Source organism: Macrotis lagotis, chromosome 5 (assembly GCF_037893015.1).
Source record: "Macrotis lagotis isolate mMagLag1 chromosome 5, bilby.v1.9.chrom.fasta, whole genome shotgun sequence".
Classification (NCBI taxonomy): Eukaryota; Metazoa; Chordata; class Mammalia; order Peramelemorphia; family Peramelidae; genus Macrotis; species Macrotis lagotis.
The window spans coordinates 266,156,323-266,175,203 of NC_133662.1; the positions used below are offsets into that span (position 1 = coordinate 266,156,323).

The 18,881-nt window shown below is 40.5% G+C and overlaps 1 long non-coding RNA gene across 1 annotated transcript in view; it reads right to left on the bottom strand.

The window, feature by feature from the left end:
* Positions 1-3,114: 3,114 nt before the first annotated feature.
* LOC141490214 (uncharacterized) overlaps positions 3,115-18,881 on the bottom strand; it is a 33,104-nt gene continuing 17,337 nt past the window's right edge. Inside the window, exon 3 of the long non-coding RNA XR_012469093.1 lies at positions 3,115-3,643. This is a non-coding gene — a long non-coding RNA (uncharacterized LOC141490214). The remainder of the gene's footprint in view (positions 3,644-18,881) is intronic.

Consider the following 18,881-nt stretch of genomic DNA (forward strand, 5'->3'; position numbering starts at 1 on the left):
TTGGATGCCTCCAATCCCCACAGCTGGGTCTGTTACCCCCACCTCCATGTTCAGTTCCACCTTCAACTCTGGGATCCATTCAGTCCCAAGGGTGTGACAAACATAATGGCTTCTGGGTCCATAATTCAACTGCTTAACTTCAAGTTATCAAAGTCCCACTCTGATTCTGTTTCCTGCTTCCAGTAGCTTCCAGTCCAGAGTCCAGCACAGTTTCCCAAAGTGAATTTTTCAAAACCACATCCTTAAATACCTGAGTTCAAATCTGACCTCAGACACTTAATAATTGCCTAGCTGTGTGGCCTTGGGCAAGCCATTTAACCCCATTGCCTTGCAAAAACTTTTAAAAAAAGGAAAGAAAAACCACATCCTTATTATTCATACAGCTTCTGTTATGGGTCAGGGCTTACCACATCTTGCTGAGTCTAGTGGCAAATTCTCTCTGCCTTTATTCTCCCCTTCCTCTAATGCATCTTTCTTCTAGCTTCCAAAATCATCTCCTGAAAGTATCAACCTGGAGCTTCCCTACTCAAAAATCTTCAATAACCTAAATTTCTCAATGTGGCATTTAAAACCCTTGCCAGTCTGGCACCAATCTTTGTTTTTAGCCTCACTAAAATCCTTTCCTTCCCATAGATCCCATTTCTTCCAGAACAACCTATTAGTCCTTCCTTGGGCTGAAGCTTGTATTTCCCACCTTCATACACCTACATAGGACATGTCCCGTGTTAATTTGCCACTTTGTCCTCTTTACTTTTCAGAATATTCCTCTTCTCCATATCCCAATGACAGAGCTCTCTGCCTCCTCACCTTCCCATAATGCTTTGTTCCAGATGGTCTTTCAATCCCCATTAGCTCCTCAGTTGTATGATCCAGGGATCACGGGATCACAGAACCCCAGATTTGGGGATGGAAGGACCTAAGAGTTGTACACCTGTAGGCTCCTTCCCTCTCCCTAACACTGTCCCCCTGACTCCAGTAGAATGAAAGCCCCTTGAAGGCAGAAACTGTTTCATGTTTGTCTATGTAGCCCCACCACATAGTAGGTGTTTAATACATGCTTGTGAGTTGACCTGCTATCAGATTTTCCTGGTTCCCAAAAGGGAGCTTTGAATTCTACCTGTGTTCTATTCTGACTCCCCCAATTACTATATTACTAAATGAAGAAACTGAGGCAGATGTATATAAGTGACTTAAGTGTCACACAGCTAGTAATAATCTAGGGCAGGATTTGAACTCATCTTCCTGATTCTAAGTCCAATACCCCTGCTCTTGGGGACACCTCACTTCAAGACCATTCCTTAGGTGTCCTCTACCAGAACCTCTGAGTTATTGACTTCTAATAGTACTGAACCTCTATATATTTCCTAAAGTCAACACCATGCTTTGAGAATCTCCCCATACCCTAGTCTATTGCCAGATGTGGGAACTCCATAATCCCCAATATGCATCTTTCTAGACCCACTCCTATTCCCTGCCCAAATGGATTAACTATTTGCCATATCTCAGTTATTCCTGTATCGTCACCTATAAACTATGATTAGCTGAGGTCTCTATCCCAGAGCATTGCAGAGAGGAGGGATTAAATAAATGCATATTGATTGGTTGCTCAATGTGATTGGTTCGTTCCCTGTGGATCTGTCCCATCAGGGTCACAATTCCCTGTACTTCATTCAATACACCTTGAAGTGCCTTTGGTGTCAGAAATAGAGATAGAATTATATCATCTCTACCTTCAAAAGGTGAACTATATGCTCCACCAGCAGTATGTTTGGAGGTGTGAGAATAGGGAATTGCATCTTGGGAGAGGAGAGGGAAAATTCTGCAGATACAAAATTTGAGATGAAAGACACCAGAGAAGCCAAGAGGCAGAAAGGGGGAAGAAGAAAATTCCAGACTTGAGAGACAGCCAAGAGATAGAGATGGAATGATATGTGAGAGAAGTAAAAAGACCAGCGTCACTGAATCACAGTGGAGAGTCAGCAGATGAAGAAAAGGAAGGGTTATATTATGAAGCTTTAAAAACCAAACAGGATCTTATATATGATCCTTTAAGTAAAAAAAAAGAACCATTGTTGTCTTTTGAGTAGGGAGAGTGTCATGGTAAAAATCACTCAGACAACTGAGTGCAAGATGAATTGTTGAGCTAAGAGCTTGGGCAAGTCTTGAGGACATCCTGCTTAGGGAACCTAGCAGGTTCCTGGTGAGGGATCAGGAGTCCTTGCACCTGCATGGTTTCCGTGGAAGTAGGGAGAAAAGAATGTAGATGAGACATGTTGTAAAGGCAGACATGCAAAACTTGGTGACAGACTAGATATGTGAAATGAGTGAGTAATAAATTGAACTTGGCTCCCAGGGTATGAGCCTAGTGGTGTCCACAACAGAACAGGGAAGGCACAAAGAGAGGAGGGATTGGAGAAAAAATAATGAGTCCTCTTTTGAACATATTGAGTTTTAAATGATTACAGATTATTCAGTTTGCGATGTCCACAGTCAGTTGAAGATGGAAAACTGGATATCAGCAGAAATGACAGAACTGGAAATTATCTGTAAGTTGCCATCTTTCTGACAATAGAGTGAGATAGACTGGATGATTTCTAAGAACACTTCCAATTTGAAATCTAAGATCCTAAATAAGTAGTAATATGGTTGGGAGAAGGGGAGTCTCTAAAGGGTCTAAAGAGAGAGACTTAGGATAGGTAAAAGGTAGTATTTAAACAAAGTCTTGAAGCAGAGATAGGTAGCCTACCTCACCTGACCTGATTTTAAGTCCTTCTAGACCCTTGATAAAGGGCAGAAAGAATGGCTCTTAAAAATAAGACTTCTCTTAATCATTTAAAAATGTTCAAAAACAATCTTAGATGCATTCAAAATTTGGGGCAGCATTTCAGAGATGGATTGTCATCTCCCTGAGGAAAGCAACAGTTGTCTTTTACTTTTTTACTCTCAGCAATTAAAGCTTTCCTGGAACAAGGTAATTGGATCAGGTACAAAAATAAATGTTGATTGTTTAATTGATTGGTTGATTAGAAGGATCACTCTAGCAAGGACAAAATAAAATGAACTCAAATATTGTGAATTGTAAGTGTATTTCATTCACATATTAGAAACCATCCTAACAGCTTTTTTGGATGTGACCCAAGTAGAAATTATGAGATCACTTTGCCTAGTCCCTAGTCTCTACCCTGATTTTCATTCCTAAGGTCGCCTATCACTCTACCATGAAATGGTTTCACATTTCTGAGAAGGCATCTTGTTCTTGAACAGTCTTCTTGATCCAAACATGACTCAGCCCACTGAGGAAATTTCAGACTTGTTTCAGGGTGGTACCCCTCTTGTTCCAGAAAGAGAAAACAGCAGATCTCTGCCAGGAGTTCACTTTTCATTTCTGCATTGAAGAAAGTCAATGGCTCTCTGTGTATATGTTTACTTCAGGCCAAAGTTTCCCATAAGCCTAAAATGTCCAAAATCATTGCATTTGATTTCTCTAGACAATGCTTCCTTGTTTTTCAGCTACCATTCATCCAGTTCCAATTTCCAGTTCACCTGGACCTCCGAATCATTTCATGGTCCATTCTGGATTTTGTCCTAGAAATGATCATTGTTTTTCCAAACAGGGTTCCAGATGCATGTTCAAAAGAGTCATCTGAGGAGAGAAGTGAAGAAGGCTATTTGACTTTACAGGTAAAGAAACAATTGGCTATAGAGAGGGCTCTATTAAGAATCCTGGGCATGCTATGCATCATGCCTCTACAAATTGTCCCATAGGAAAGCTTAACCTAGAAGACAAAGATGATTAATGAAAATCAGAATTTTGTAGGAGGTAGGTTAGGAAGGGATTTTTATTTTTTCAAACCAATGACAGGAGTAGCTAGGTGGTGCAATTGATAGAGCCCAAGCCCTGAAGTCAAGAGAACCTGAGTTCAAATACAGCCTCTGACACTTGATACTAACTAGCTGTGTGACCTTGGGCAAATCAATCAACTCCATTATTCCACCTAATAAAAAAATACACAATGATTTACTTTTGGACTTACTCTAATGAGGCATTCCCTTGGTTTGTTGACAGTGATGCTAGTGACATTACAGATAGACATCTTATAGAAATGAATAAATGAAAGGACAAGGAAGAAATTGAAAATGGCAGATCTGTAGCTTTCTTCTATTGTTTTGGGTTTGTCATATCATTCAATGGAGCAAAAGGTAATGGCTAGGATGGCCTGACCAAGTAGGGAGCTGGAACCCAGAAACAAATAGAAAACCAGGCAGATGTGAAGGACTGACATAGGTCAAAGGGAATGAAACCATGATCCATTGCCATGATGATGACTATGATGATGAATATGATAGAATGTGGTGATCATCATAATTATGGAGGTAGAGCTAGCTTTGGGTTCAGAAGCCTGGACTCGAATTCCACTCTTGGTGAGAAGGCTCTGGTGGAAGGCAGTCTTCTAAGACTGTAAGCTGAAGGTTTGGTTCTTCACTGGCAAGGGAAACTGGTTACAGAGTCCCCAATCAGTGAGTGAACTCATAACCCTCCTTAAAATTGTCATTATCCTAAAAGATTGTTTGTAATGACATCTCAATAGAATATCAGTTTGCAGTCCAGTGTAAGTCTGTTTTCATCTTTGTATCCCCAGCAACCATCACAACGGTACATTGCATAGGAGAGGTACTTAAGACATTAAATAAATGAGTAAATAATAATACCAATTTACAGAATCCTTTTCAGATTTGCAAATATGTCTTCAAAACAACTCTGTTCTGTCACATTTCCAGGTGTTCACTGTTAAGGGAGATTCCTCTTATGGAAACTTGCTTCCCTGATACAAATGGGGGTTTTCCTAACAGGTAGTCTATGGCAAGGTGATGGATTTGGAGTCTCAAATCTTGGGCCTGTGTTCAACTCCTGTTTTTCATACTACCTATTTGACCTTGGACAGATCTTTACCTTACTCTCCAGCCTCTGAGCTCAATTCTCAAATTATATATGAATAATGAGGAGAAAGCTGACTCATATGCAGGAAGAGTTGGCTCATCTCACTTCTGACAAATACTAGTTATATGACTTTGGACAAGTCACTTATCCTTGAGTTGTTCTAGACAGTTCTCTGAGACCATAAGTTGATTTGCATTAGTGCATTTGCATTAGTGCAAATCTCATCATTTTTTCTCATCATTAAATAGTCAGGACCAGGCCCCCTCCTGCTATGTTTCTATGCTCTAGTTCCTAATCCCAAATCTATTGTTTACTACTAGGCAATCTTAGGCAAGTTTCTTTGGACCTAAGTTCCCTCAATACATAGTTTCCTTCTGAGTGCCCTTCTGAATGCAAATCTCTTATCTTATGTGGCAGAAACAGAACCTGAACCCAGGTTTTAATAACTTCAAGGCCAGTGCTCTAACCACTACTCTCAGTGATGGAATGAGTAAAAAGCAGATTCATTAAGTTGAATTCACCAAGAAAATTCACTCAATGAGTATTATAATCCTCATTTCATATATAAGAAAGGAGAAGCTCTGCAGAGTTATTTAGACCTTGATCATCATGCACTCCAATGTACTGCTGTCAAGACCAAACAAAAGAAATGGGACATAGAAAGAGAAGAGATGCCATTCACTTGATCCATTTCTATGCAAAGCAACTACACAGCACCACCAAAGACACCAAGATTTACAGGCACAAATAGAGTCATTATGATCATTCATTTTCCTTTCATCTCTAGTGAATTCCTTCTTCAACTATGACCACATCATAAACTAGACAACTGATTAGGGAGAAACTTCAAATTAGTTGATCCGGACAAGGGGCTACCCAGCAGTCAAAATTATTAGCTACAATTCTGGTCCCAACCTCACAAATCACAACTTTTTTTGGTCTGGGAGCCAGCTTGAAAATAGGATGTGAGATGCTCTGTTACTTTTAACAAAAAAGTAGACCCTGCCTTCCAATAACAAGCTTAACTTGCATGTAGTCTGTCTCTCTCTCTTCTTTCTCTCTTTCTCACACATACACACACACATACACACATACACACAAAGACTGAGGAATTATTCTGCAAATTTAATTAAACATTCTAGCAAGGGACAATGTGTATTTACACAGGAATATTCCTCTCAACTATAAAAGTGTATTCTTACAACTCTCATTTCAGAGGGCAAGGATGTGGGGGGGGGTCCATCCCAGGAGGTCAGAACAAGATGCTAACAGTCTGAAAAAATAACCCATGAAGATAGCAAAATGTCTTGCCAAATATAAAATATCCCAGTGGTTCAGGGAAGAGGCAAAGGTGAAGGTTAAAAGAAGACAGGGAAAGCCAGGATGGGGTGGGATGGGAATAGAATAGGGGAAAAACCTTTAGGGAAGAACAATGTGAAAAGGAAATTGGCTGCAGATTCAGGAAGAAACAGGAGACAATGAGAAATTTTGTCTTAGAAGACCTTGCTCCCATTCTTGACTCTTCTGTTTACTTCACTAGGCAAGTTCCAACATCTCTTAGTCTTATGATCTCTTCCATAAAAATCAGAGAATTGGTGCCTTCTAGCTCTGTCATTGAGAGATCTGTGATCCTACATGTTCCTCTGCCTCACATCATTCCTAGGGACAAGCTCTAGCATGGGTTTATAGGATCATAGATTTAGAGATGAAATGGAGCTTGGAGGCCATCAAGTCAACCCCTTCATTTTACAGATGAGGAAACTGAGGTTTAGAGAGGGGAAATGATGGCAGGATTCAAACTCCCTAACTCAAAGTCCACTACTCTGTTCAACTTCTCTAGACAGGAAGGAGCTAGATGGAAAGCCAGACCTTGGATAACTTTTTCAGATTTGAGATCTGAAGTGGGTTTGATGTAGAGATGTAAAATTGTTGATTGTATCTTGTCTCCCCTTGACCCTATTGTTTTACATCTTGTCCAGAGTAATTAAAATGTTTTTATTACTTTATTATTTTATTAAGACTTAATTTTAAAACAAGGCACACAAGATGGGAGAGGGAGGAGGAATCCAGGAAATGTTAGCTTTTATGAACTTTGAAAGGCTTTGTTCCTGCCCCTTCATGCCAATCATTGTCTAGGGTCACAGTCTAATTGCTACAATGGTCCCCATATGTTTTCCCCACCCTGCTCATTATATTAATGAGCAAGAACAGCTACCTCCTTGAGCATGTGCAAAGGAGGTCTAAGACCCTAGGTTAACTTAGAACTAGATGGGGTAGACCTGGCCTAATTTCAGTTTTTGATCAGATTGAGGCTAAATCTTTTATCTTAACTCACACACTTGCCCAGAGGCAACAATATAGGCAGACCCCAGTCTTTGTAATGTAAACTAACAATTTTCCCTTCACATTCTTGTGGAACCCAAGCAACCTCAAACCCCTCATATTCCCTTCACTTAACTTTGGAACAGGAAGGATCAGTACCAAGCTGGCATGACCTGAAATGACATGTTGAACTTAGAGATCAAGCAACTTGGGGCAGGAAGGACCAATACATAGCTTGCAATTGGAGAATATCTGACCCAATGTATAAGACCACTCCCCAAATACCCCCCCATGCCCAACCTACCACAAAAGAATATTTAACAGGAAGCGCTGCTGCTTCTTTCCTTTTTTTCCTTCTTCTTTGACTCTAATAGGATGGGTTTTCCTCATGCTCCTTCTTAGGCCATGTGGGATACCATTGGCTTCTCCCAGGCCACATAGCCAGACTAAGCCAACCTCATGGTTGCTTGCCCTTTTTTTTCCCTCTTTCTCTCTTTGGCTCTCTTTCACTTTCACTCAATTTCACCTAGCTTGTTCTTAAGATGGCTACTGCTTTTCTAGAAAGTTTAACCTGAATATTTATAATAATTTGCTATAATAAAATCCTGAGCAGTTTTAAATTTCCAGACAGTGTGAATTCCTCCATCTTTTCAGTGGCCTTAAATTTTCTATTGTCAATCTCTAAATCTTAAAAAATCAGCAATAGGTTGAGCATCTAGTCTAACTCCAAACTTTTGCATAAATCTTCACAACAGCTTCCCCAAGCAATGGTCAACTCTGCTTGAAGGGCTAAAGTGAGGGCCCACCCTTTCCACTGTGGGCTGACTCTTATGTTGAGAAGTTCACCTTTCATCCAGTCCAAATCAAGCTCTTTGCCATCTGCATGGATTACCACTGGTTTTGCCTTCTTCCTCTTTCACACAGCAACAGCCCTTTGGATATTTGAATCAATGCCCTCCAGTTTTCCATTCTTCAGAATACCAAATTCCAGCTCATTCAAAGAATTCTCATCTGGCAAGAACTGGCATCGCTTCAACTTCTTCATGCCATTCCCTACGGGACCTTCCAGACTTCCATTTGTTCCCTTCCATAACCACATTTACTTCCACCACTGCCAAATGCTGGAAATTGAGGAACTAAGCCCTTCACTGAATAATTTATAAGAAAAGAGTGAAGACTTCAGCATTGCTATAAGACAAGATGACTACTTTACAGTGCTTTTGGTCCTCTCTGAGGACAAAGAACAAAGAAAAACAACAAAAATAAAATAAACTGAAGAAGAGAGCATGGACAACTAAGGTCATCAGGAAAGGCTTCCCATAGAAGTTGAGTAGTGACCAGATCCTTATCAGAGCCAGGGACTGGGAGAGGTGGGAGTAAGAAAGGATATCTTTATTGTCAACTTAGGGAAAAACACAAAGATCTTTGAGAGAATTCTGAGTTCCCAGGTAGAGAGCAGTACAGTTTGACTGAACCAAAAAATTAGAAAGAGAAGTAATATGCACTCTAAGTGTGAATGAGCACAATGATTGACATTTCTGTAACCATGGAAGTCTTGCTAAGAACTTTTCAAACATTATCTCTTTTGAACTCCCTCAATTACCCTTCTAGGTAACTATTATTATTATTATTAATAATAATCCTATTTTAAAGATGAAGGAATTGAGATTCAAGAGATTCTTGTAAGAAGCCCAGGGTCACACAGCTGTGGTTCATCTTGAAAATATCAGCTATTATTCTCATTTACATGTTTGTTGAACATCACTTTCATTTGTTTCCGAGAAGCAAACTTTGGAGAGGATTTGTCACCTCTGGGAAGGAGCTTGGCTGCAAAGGGCTGTACCCCTAAGGTTTGCCAACCTTGAATAACTGATGAAGATCATTATCTTTTCAAAGTAGTAGCAATTTGGTTATGAAGGAGTTTCATTCCCAGAAGATACATTACTATGAGAGAAATATGGATTACCAATTTCTATCTCTCCATTAGTCAGAGGGAGGGAACTGTTGGGGCAATCAAAAAGAAAGCAAACCTGTTTGGTGTTGTTTCTATGAAAACAATGGAAAAGGCCCTCCCAGCAGCAGTTCCCCAACTTGTCTTTTTGAAGGCAATTCCCTGGAAGAAAAAAACTAATGACAAGCAAACAAAACCAAAATAGCCCAGGTAAACATTTTTTTTAAAACTGAACTATAGCTGAAATATGATAACTCTAGAACCAGTATTTATGAAGCCCCCACTGTGTGCTGGACATTGTGCTAGGTGCTGGGGGATAAAATACAATCGGTCCTTGTCTTTAAAGAGCTTTCATTCTAATACAGGAGATATCTGATAAAGTTATGTATAGATATAAAAAATAGATTAAAATCAATACAAATTGTTCAATATCAGAAAGGGGAGGAATGCATTAACATGGGAGGAGGGGTGGAAATCACAACACCCCTTCAGTCTTCTGGAATCCCCCTCCCCAGCTAAGAACTCCAGCTATTTGCCTTGAACAGTATCTTTCTTAAGAAGATGCAACTCCAGAGGTAAAATCCTTGCACTTTACATATGAAGAAACTGAGGCTCAAGAAAGATAAAGTCGAAACTCAAAGAAATACTAAGAATAAAGTCAGGACCTGAACTCAGGAACTCTAAATATAAGACCAAAATCTTTTCTATAACACCCTATTGAGTTTGTATGCTGTTTCCTCTCTGAGCCATTTCAGATGAGAATGAAGGCTCCCTTATTCCCCCTCACCTTCCACCCTCCCATACCATTACAAAAGCTATTTGTTAATTCTTTTACCTGAAATATCATAGCCTAGTGTACCTCTCCTTTCCTCTTTCTCCCAGTATATTTCCCTTTTACTATTGACTACATTTTTACCATATATTATACCTTGAAATTCAGCTCCCTGCTGTGCCTTGTCTATGTAAGCACCTTCTAGCTGCTCTTATGAATGAGAAAGTTCATATGAGTTATCAGTATCTTCTTCCCATGCAGGAATTCAAGCAACTCAACATCATGAAATTCCTCATAATTTACCCTTCTTGTCCACCCTCTTTATACTTCACCTGAATCCTGCATTTGAAGATCAAACTTTCTGTTCAGCTCTGGTCATTTCAACAGGAACATTTGAAATTCCCCTGTTTCATTGAAAGTCCATCTTTTCCCTGGAAGAAGATGTTCAGTTTTGCTAGGCAGTAAATCCTTGATTGCATTCCAAGCTCTTTTGCCTTCTAGAATATTATATTCCAAGCCCTACAGTCTTTAATGTGGATGCTGCTAAATCCTGAGTGATCCTGACTATAGCTCCATGATATTTGAATTGTTTCCTTCTGGTGCTTGTAATATTTTCTCTTTGATTTGAGAGTTCTGGAATTTCACTATAATATTCCTGGGTTTTTTTTATTCTCTTTCAGGAGGAGATTGGTGGGTTCTCTTAATTTCTATTTTGCCTTCTGCTTCTAAGATATCAGGGCAATTTTCCTTAGAAATTCCTTATCTTTAGCTCCAGTCTACAAATGAAGTAGTTGTTTTCCTCGGAGAGCTTTCTTATCTCCTTTTCCAACTGGCCAATTCTGCTTTTTAAGGGATTCTTCTCCTCATGAACTTTTTAGGTGTTTTATCCATTTGGCCTAAACTGGTGTTCAACATGTTGTTTTCTTCAGCATTTTTTTGGATCTCCTTGACTAAGCTGATGACTTGTTTCTCCTGCATCTCTCTCATTTCTCTTCCCAATTTTTCCTCTACCTCCCTTACTTAATTTTCAAAATCTTTCTTGGGCTCTATCATAGCCTGAGCCTAATTTCTATATTTCTTGGAGTCTTTAGATGTAGAAGCTTGGACTCTGTCATCTTCTGAGTGTGTGTTTTTTTATTCTCCATGGGACCAAAGTAATGATCTATGGTCAGGTTCTTTTTTTTCCACTTACTCATTTCCCCAGGCTGTGCCTTGGTTTGGGGGTGCTTCCTGGGCTTTTGAGTAATACTGGGACACCCCTGCAAGGACCTCAGTTACTTCAAGGTCTTATGGGAGACTCTGACTGCTCCCCTGCCTGTGCTTTGGTCTGTGGATTACCACGAATTCACCCCTCTGCCCTGGAGCTGTGAGGAGGGCCCCTGCTCCACTTGTATGGGGGCCCAGACTGTGATCAGGGTCCAAATATGGACAAATCCCCAGAGTCCTGTCCCAGGGACAGAGGAGAGACCTCAACAGTCTCCCTCCACCTCCTTACCTTCTGTGTCCTGAAACTCTGGAAGCTGGTGCAGGGTGGCTCCCTGTTGGGCAGTTCTGTAGGTCTGCTTCAGTTTCCTGGGAACTGAGCTGTCCTGAGGGCTTTGGCCATGCTGAGGAGGGCCACGCTGGCCTGGGCTTCATGCTTACTCTGGCAGAGGTTTCCCCGCTGATCTTCCAAGTTGTACTTGGTAATCCCTGGGTTGGCAGGTCAGGAAGCTGCTTCTGCTACCAGGAGCCAAGATTCCCAGGGACCTAGTCACCCTGCAGGCTGTTTCCAGAAGGCTGGAGCTCCTTTGCCCGCATGGAACAGAGGTAACCTGTTACCTTCCAGGTTACCTTGGGCTGGAGAATTGCCTCACTGGATCTTTCTGTGGGTTCTGTCTCTTGAAATTTTAGTTAGAATCATAATTTTAAAGTTTTTTTAAATAATTTGGAGAGAGCTCCTAGGAGAGGTTGTTCTCCTGCCACCATCTTGGCTCCACCTCCCCTGACATCATAGTCTCCTTAGAGAATGAAATCCTCATCAGAGCCAAGCACATAACAGATACTTAATTTATGTTTATGAAATCAAATTGTTAAGAATAGGATTCAGCTTAAGGCGATCTATGATCATAGACTTCCAGATCTAAACCTGGAAAGCTCCAAAAGCCATCAAATTCAGATTCTCATTTTTAGAGTCGAGAAAATTGAAACCTAGATAATGAAGTAGTAAACATTATAATTGCAATTTGAACTCAGATCTTTTGACTTTGGAGTCAGTGCTTTTTCTGTTGTACTTGAGAAAGACTGATTTTGTTTCATTTTCCTGAACAATGTTGTTATCGACCATCTGGATTTGCTTAGCTAAATCCACAGATCTGGGCTCTTGCATCCGGTCCCCAAGAAGGGATGCCATGGTGATCTTGATTTCAGCCTAATTTCTCCCAGCATTTCTTTACCTTGTCACCTAGTTCAAGAACAAACTTGGGGGGAGGGCGAGGAGACAAAGGTAGCTATCAGAATGAAATCTTCCCAGCTCAGATTTAACAAATTAAAAATGCCTTAACCATCCATGAAGTGTGAGGGTCCAAGGCTGAAAATTCTCCTGATGGGAAATATACACAAGACTTTCTCACTTGACACCATTCCCCCATCAGATAGCAGAGAAACAAGCTTCCTTAAGGAAATAATCTTTATAAGATTATGGTTTATCACAAAGAATAAACTCTAGGATGGAATCTAACAATGGTCTGAATTTCTTTAAAATAGCTCCAGATAAGACAGAAATATCAATTCATTAAGGACTTCTCCCAAGAGAAGGAACAGAAGTATATGTACTTTTCTTACTCTCTTTTCTTCCTCCCTCCTTCCCTCCCTCCTCTCTTCTCTCTCTCTCTCTCACTATCTGTCTCTTTCTGTCTCTCTCTGTCTCTCCCTCTCTCTGTCTCTCTGTCTCTGCCTCTCTCTTCCTCTCCCTCTCTCTCTGTCTGTCTGTCTCTCTCTTACTGTCTCTGTCTCTTTCTGTCTCTGTCTCTGCTTCTCTCTCTCTGTCTCTGTCTGTCTCTGTCTCTTTCTGTCTCTCTCTCTATCTCTCTCTATGTGTCTGTCTGTCTATCTCTCTGTCTCTGTCTCTCTGTCTCTCTCTGTGTGTCTGTCTGTGTCTGTCTGTCTGTCTGTCTGTCTCTCTCTCTCTCTCTCTCTCTCTCTCTCTCTCTCTCTCATTCTCCCCTGCCCTCCATGGAGGGATGGGTAGAGTAGAGTGCCCTCCTCATCTTTGGCCAGGTGCTGGGGCAGGCAGATTTGCCCAGTAATGTGGAGACTCATCTCTAACTATGATGGTGTGGACTTGTGGACTTCTCCTGAGGCTTGCCAAGTGCTTCCCTTTCCCAGAGCAGGGCAGTCAGCTGGGTTGCCTTCAGCCCACCTAATTGCCAGCCAGCACCAAACCCCACCTCAGAACCCAAATTGTAACTGACCATGATGCTTTAATTACCTCTTCCTAGATAACACTGCATGTCCTTCCTGGTCAAGTTAAATGGGGGCAGGTTTTGAACATCAAGTATTTTTAATTTCTGATAAGAAAAAGTGATATAACCCTTATCACTTCTAAACCCACAGAAGGGTTCAGACTGCCTGGCTCCTGACTCAGCCTTTCTTTTCATTCCCCAATTGCCCATCAGTTTGCCTGAACTGAACAGCGGCGCTGAACTTAACTCTGTGTATGTGGATGCTACACTTTAGCCAGCACGTGTTGGAATTTGCTCTGGTTCAGTGAGTACTCAATTAGTAATCTTTCTGTTCAGGGATCTAGAGCTAATGGGGTCTTAGGCTGCAGGAAGAGAGGGTTGGTTTCCAGAAAGAGACCATGATGGTCACAAGATGATAAGATCCCAGAATTGGAAAGCCTCCCAGAGGTTGTCTCATTCAGTCCTTTGATTTTACAGATGAGGAATGAGACTCAGAGAGGGGAATCTCTGATTCAACTGAATGATCCCAGGTTCCTCAAGCTCTGCCCTGATCAGGTCACACTTGGAGTGTTCAGATCTGAGCACATGGATTAGGAAGGCTATTGACAGGATGGTAACCAAGAAGACACTACCCAAGATGGTCAAGGATCTAAAGAGAATCAGTCAAAGGAACAGCAGATATTTAGCCCAGAGGAAAGAAGGTCAAATGGGGGGGGGGGGGCATGGGAGGTGCCTTCATGTATGTGAAGGAGGATGAGGGAGAAAATGGGTCAGGCTTATTCTGCTTGGCCCCAGAGGACAGAAAATGAGCCATGGGAAGAAGCCACAAAGAGGAAAAATCAAACTGTCTTCAGGAAAATCTTCCTACCAATGGAACTGAATAACCAGAGCTTAAGGTGGAACAGGGTGGCTCTCAAGGTAGTAGATTGGCTGTCCCTGGAGAGATCCAATTTATAAGGTAGATTTTAATTAAGGGAAAACCTGGACTAGATAATTAGTGAGAGGCCCTCCATCACTAAGGTTTTTCAAAGAGTCAACTAAAATTAAAAATAATAATTCTGGCTTCTCTGCCATTCAAATATGAGAATCATGCTAATGTTAAAAATGTTCTTTCTATCCTTGAATGTAACTCCAGTCAGTCTTCATTATTTTATTAAACACTGTATGTGTATACAGACACACAAATACATATCTACTATATTTTATATGGGTGTATATATAAACATATATATGTATTTATATATATATATGTATATATATATATATATATATATATATGGATATAGGTAGGTGATAGATGGGTTTATAGGCAGGTATGCTAGACACTATGATAAGCACTGAGTCTACAAAGAAAGGAGCTTCCATTCTAATAGTTGGGGAGAGACAACATGTATCACATCCATGCAAAACTGATACAGTGAAAACAAGGGGTGGTCCAAGAAGGGAAACTTCCTGACAGTGGAGGGTTGGGATTATGGATTGGGAAGGAAATAAATCTCTTGCAGAAGAAAAATTTGAACTGAATCTTCAATTGAGAAAAATCTCTAAGTGGTAGAGGGAGGAGCGAGAGTATTCTAGGCCTGAGAGATGACTAGTATAAAAAAAGCTTGGAATCTAGAGATAGAATGTTCTGAGTTAGAAACCAAAGAAGTCAGATGAGCCAAACTATATAATGAAAGGAGGGATTTGAGTTGAGTGAAGCATAAAAAATAAAGATTCTACTCAAAAAAAGAAAGAAACCTCAAGCATTTACTACTTGTAAGGCATCATCCTTAAAAATAATTGAATAGTGGTGATGGCATGCAAACAAGTCTCCACCCACAAAATACATTCAGAGGGAACTGGCCGTACTATCAGAAAAGAAAAACAAAAGGAAAAATGTCAGAAGGGGCTAGGCTCTAAAGGATTTTCAAAACCAACAGGCTCTAGATTGGATTCTGGAGGTGCTAGGGAACCCATGGAGTTTCTAAAGTTGGAGAGTGGGAGTGAGGAGTGTCCCCATCTCACCTGTGAAAGAAGGATGAACCAGAAGTGGGTAAAGACTTGGGGCAGGGAGACTGGGCAGAAGACTGTTGTATGAATGGCAATGGAGGAGGGGGGATTAACTCCAGAATTCATGGAGAGGCTGCCTTTCAAGGTTGAACTAATGTTTGGGGGTGGTGAGGTGAGGGTGGAGAGTGATGAAATGGCAGTTATTGTACTGCTAGTATCATCTGATTGAGAAAAAAAAGAGAGAGAGGAAAAAAGTGAGAATATCAAAAAGTCCTATTAATTCAATGATGCTTTAAAGGGGACTTGGAGTTTATTCATTCCAAGGGTATCAACAGATTTTCAAAAATACTTACAGAGATTATTTAGTGTATGGAAGGCCAACTGACCCACTCATGGATTCAAGGATCCTTTGTGAAAATTCTGGGGCTTTCCAGGGATCCCAGGGCCACTGGTTGGGAGCCACTGCCCAAGACATTCAAAAAGGGAGAGCTAAGGAACCCTCAAAAGTGTTTTGTGGTATGTAGAGAGTTGTTTGCCTGCTGTCACTCCCATTACATTTTGAACTCTCTAAGAGCGGTGTCTTAAAAGTAGTAAATTCTCAATGTTTCTTGTCTTAACTCAATTAAACTGAATAAGCACCAACTGGTGCCTACCATGTTCCAGGCAGGATTCCAGGTGCAGTTTCTGCTTTCAAGGGAAAAGTCTACAGGGAAAGATACAATTGACTCCCAAATCACTAAATCCAGAGCAGAAAGCATATGCAAAGTCCTACAAACTTTTTTTTCAAAAATTGTACTAATGTTTTTTCATACACTACATTTACAGATCATTTTCATCTCCAGAAGTCCCATTACAAAGCTGGTTGCTTCTTGTCCTCCATTACCAACGAAGACTAAAATGACATCACATTGGGTTAGAGGCAAAGTAAAGCTAATAAAAATTGATCTCATAGGAATAACATTTTATTTCTGAGGCAACCACCCCTACTTCTCTATTTTTTACAAAACTGAACAGAAATCTATTTTCTCTCCCCGCCACTTCCCAGCTCACTGGAGGGGGAGAGGGGGGGAAGGAACACAAAAATAAATTTCTTGTAACAAATATATATATATATATATATATATATATATTGTCAAGCAAAACCAACTCCCAGTGTCTGTATTCCAAAATCTATCTGTCTCCTTCAGTATCCTAAATCCATCACCTCTCTGGACAAAGAAATTTCAACAATTCTACCCTACACTCAAGAAAAGTTTACTAAAGATTCTTTTACCCTTCTTGGTTATGATTAACAAAAGAAAGCCTTCCAGTGGAAATAACAATCATTGAATTTGTAGAATTCTCAGCATATATTTTCTTCTTTGATCCTTATATCAATCCTGTCAGGTAAATAAAATGTATATTTTTATCCCTATTTTAAAAGGAGGAAACTGAGCTTAAATGACTTGCCCATTGGTAGTCCAAATAGGAAATGCTAAGGTTGCACTCATGCACAAATCTTTCTGAATCTGGTTCAATTCTGTGTGTTCTTTCATACCATCTCCCATATTACATGTAAACTCAGACACACATGCACAAATGTGAACATACAAACACAGAGACACATACATACACATGATAGGACCATCTAAGTAGAAATCCCATTTATGATATAAGTAGAATAGAAGCTTTTAAAGGACAAGGGCTGTGTCACTTTTGCATGTCTCTCTCTCCAACATCTGGCACAGGGATTGACATAGTGGAGCCACCTAGAGAAAATTCTCTGGTTGAGTCTATAAAAGTAACAAGATGAATCAGAGGAAACTGGCCCCACTGGATTTGCTGAATAAGGAAATGCTGAGGGAGGGAGATCTAGTTCAGGTTAACTCCACTAGATGGACTGAATTCTCAAAACCCAGAAGCCCCACAGAATTAGAGTCACCCTTGGAGAACATGTAATAGAAACCACTATTTTCAGATAATGCACCTGGGGTCAGAAGAGATCACCACTAAATTCTATATGTAAGCCAGGGAAACTCCATGAACTCAACAAGGGCTTGCCACTTAGTCTTCCAAGTCTTCCATCAACAAGGGCCATGGCACACAGCTCTCCTACCTCATCCACCAAAAATCACTTAGAACTCATTTCAGATTTAATGAATATATAACTGAAAATGGCTCTACCCAAAAAGACTTTTGGAGAAATATTTGCTAACATTCCTTATCCCCCCAACTGTGTGTGTGTGTGTGTGTGTGTGTGTGTGTGGCAGTGCTCAAGAGTAAGAGATTATCAGATAATAATATTGTGCCTATTAGGGTCTCCTGCCAGGATTCCAGGCTCTGCCAGAGATTTTCAGATGCATTTGCTTTTGATCACTTTTCTGCCAGTCATTCCATGAAGTAAGGTTTGGGTCTTCTCAGGTCCCCACCCACCACTTAGGTTGCATCTGTCCCGGAGGTCTCAGTAAATGTACCCCCATTCCTTCATCTGAACCACAGGATAAAGTCTTTGGCAAAGGAGCACACTTTCATTCCTTTGCTACCGGTTCCAGTCCATATTTGTTGCTATGAGATAAGCAAAGTGTCTCAAGGGCCTCCCACTCCCTAGTCCCCTCCCAATTAACCTGGGGCTTCATAATATATTATAAACAAAAATGTGGGGGTTCTCATTCCCTTAATTAAAAATCTCCATGGTAAGGTAAATAAATACTGTCTCTGGAGTAACCTAAGGATAATACAGTGGGGGCTCCTTCCCGGTGTGATAGCTTGAGACTTGATGAGGTGAGAGATGTGAATTATTTTTCCTGGTTCTGCCACTGACTTCCTGGGTGATCCTCATCAAACTGTCTCCCCCTGCCCCCCTTTGCTTTCTTTTTCTCATCAGTAGAAATCTTTCAGGGATGGCAACAGCAGCCAAGTAATGTCTGCAGAGCGCTTTGAACTCCTCTGAGATCAACACTAAGTAAATACAAGGCTTTATTAATAAACCCCTTCAGAGCCCTAGAAAGTTTGAAATGTCCCTTTATGATAAATAGGCTCCAACATTTGCCAAGCATAAATTGAAAGGGCAAAGGCATCATACAATTGGCTGAAACTTAATCCTGACTTGGCTTCTACACCCAAGTTTCACTTGGTAGAGTCGGACGTGAATGGAGAACACTGGAGAACCTGAGAGGTCTTTCCATTGGATGAGATGCTGAGCTAACTTGCCATGGTTTTCTTCCTAGATTTTTCATCTACTTTATAAGGCATAAAATTAAGAAGTTTAAAAAAAAAAAGGAAGCAACAAGGAGGGAGTCTTCATTTTCTTACCCTAATCCTAACAATACAAATCAGCTGGAGTATCACATTCCAAGTCAGAATTGCAAATGATGGTAAGCAGCTGAGATTCTACCTTTATGAACCTCCCCTCACAGTAAAGAATGCAAATAAACAAAAATGAAAGAATAATCTCTAATTATCATTAATCAGATTAAATAAAAT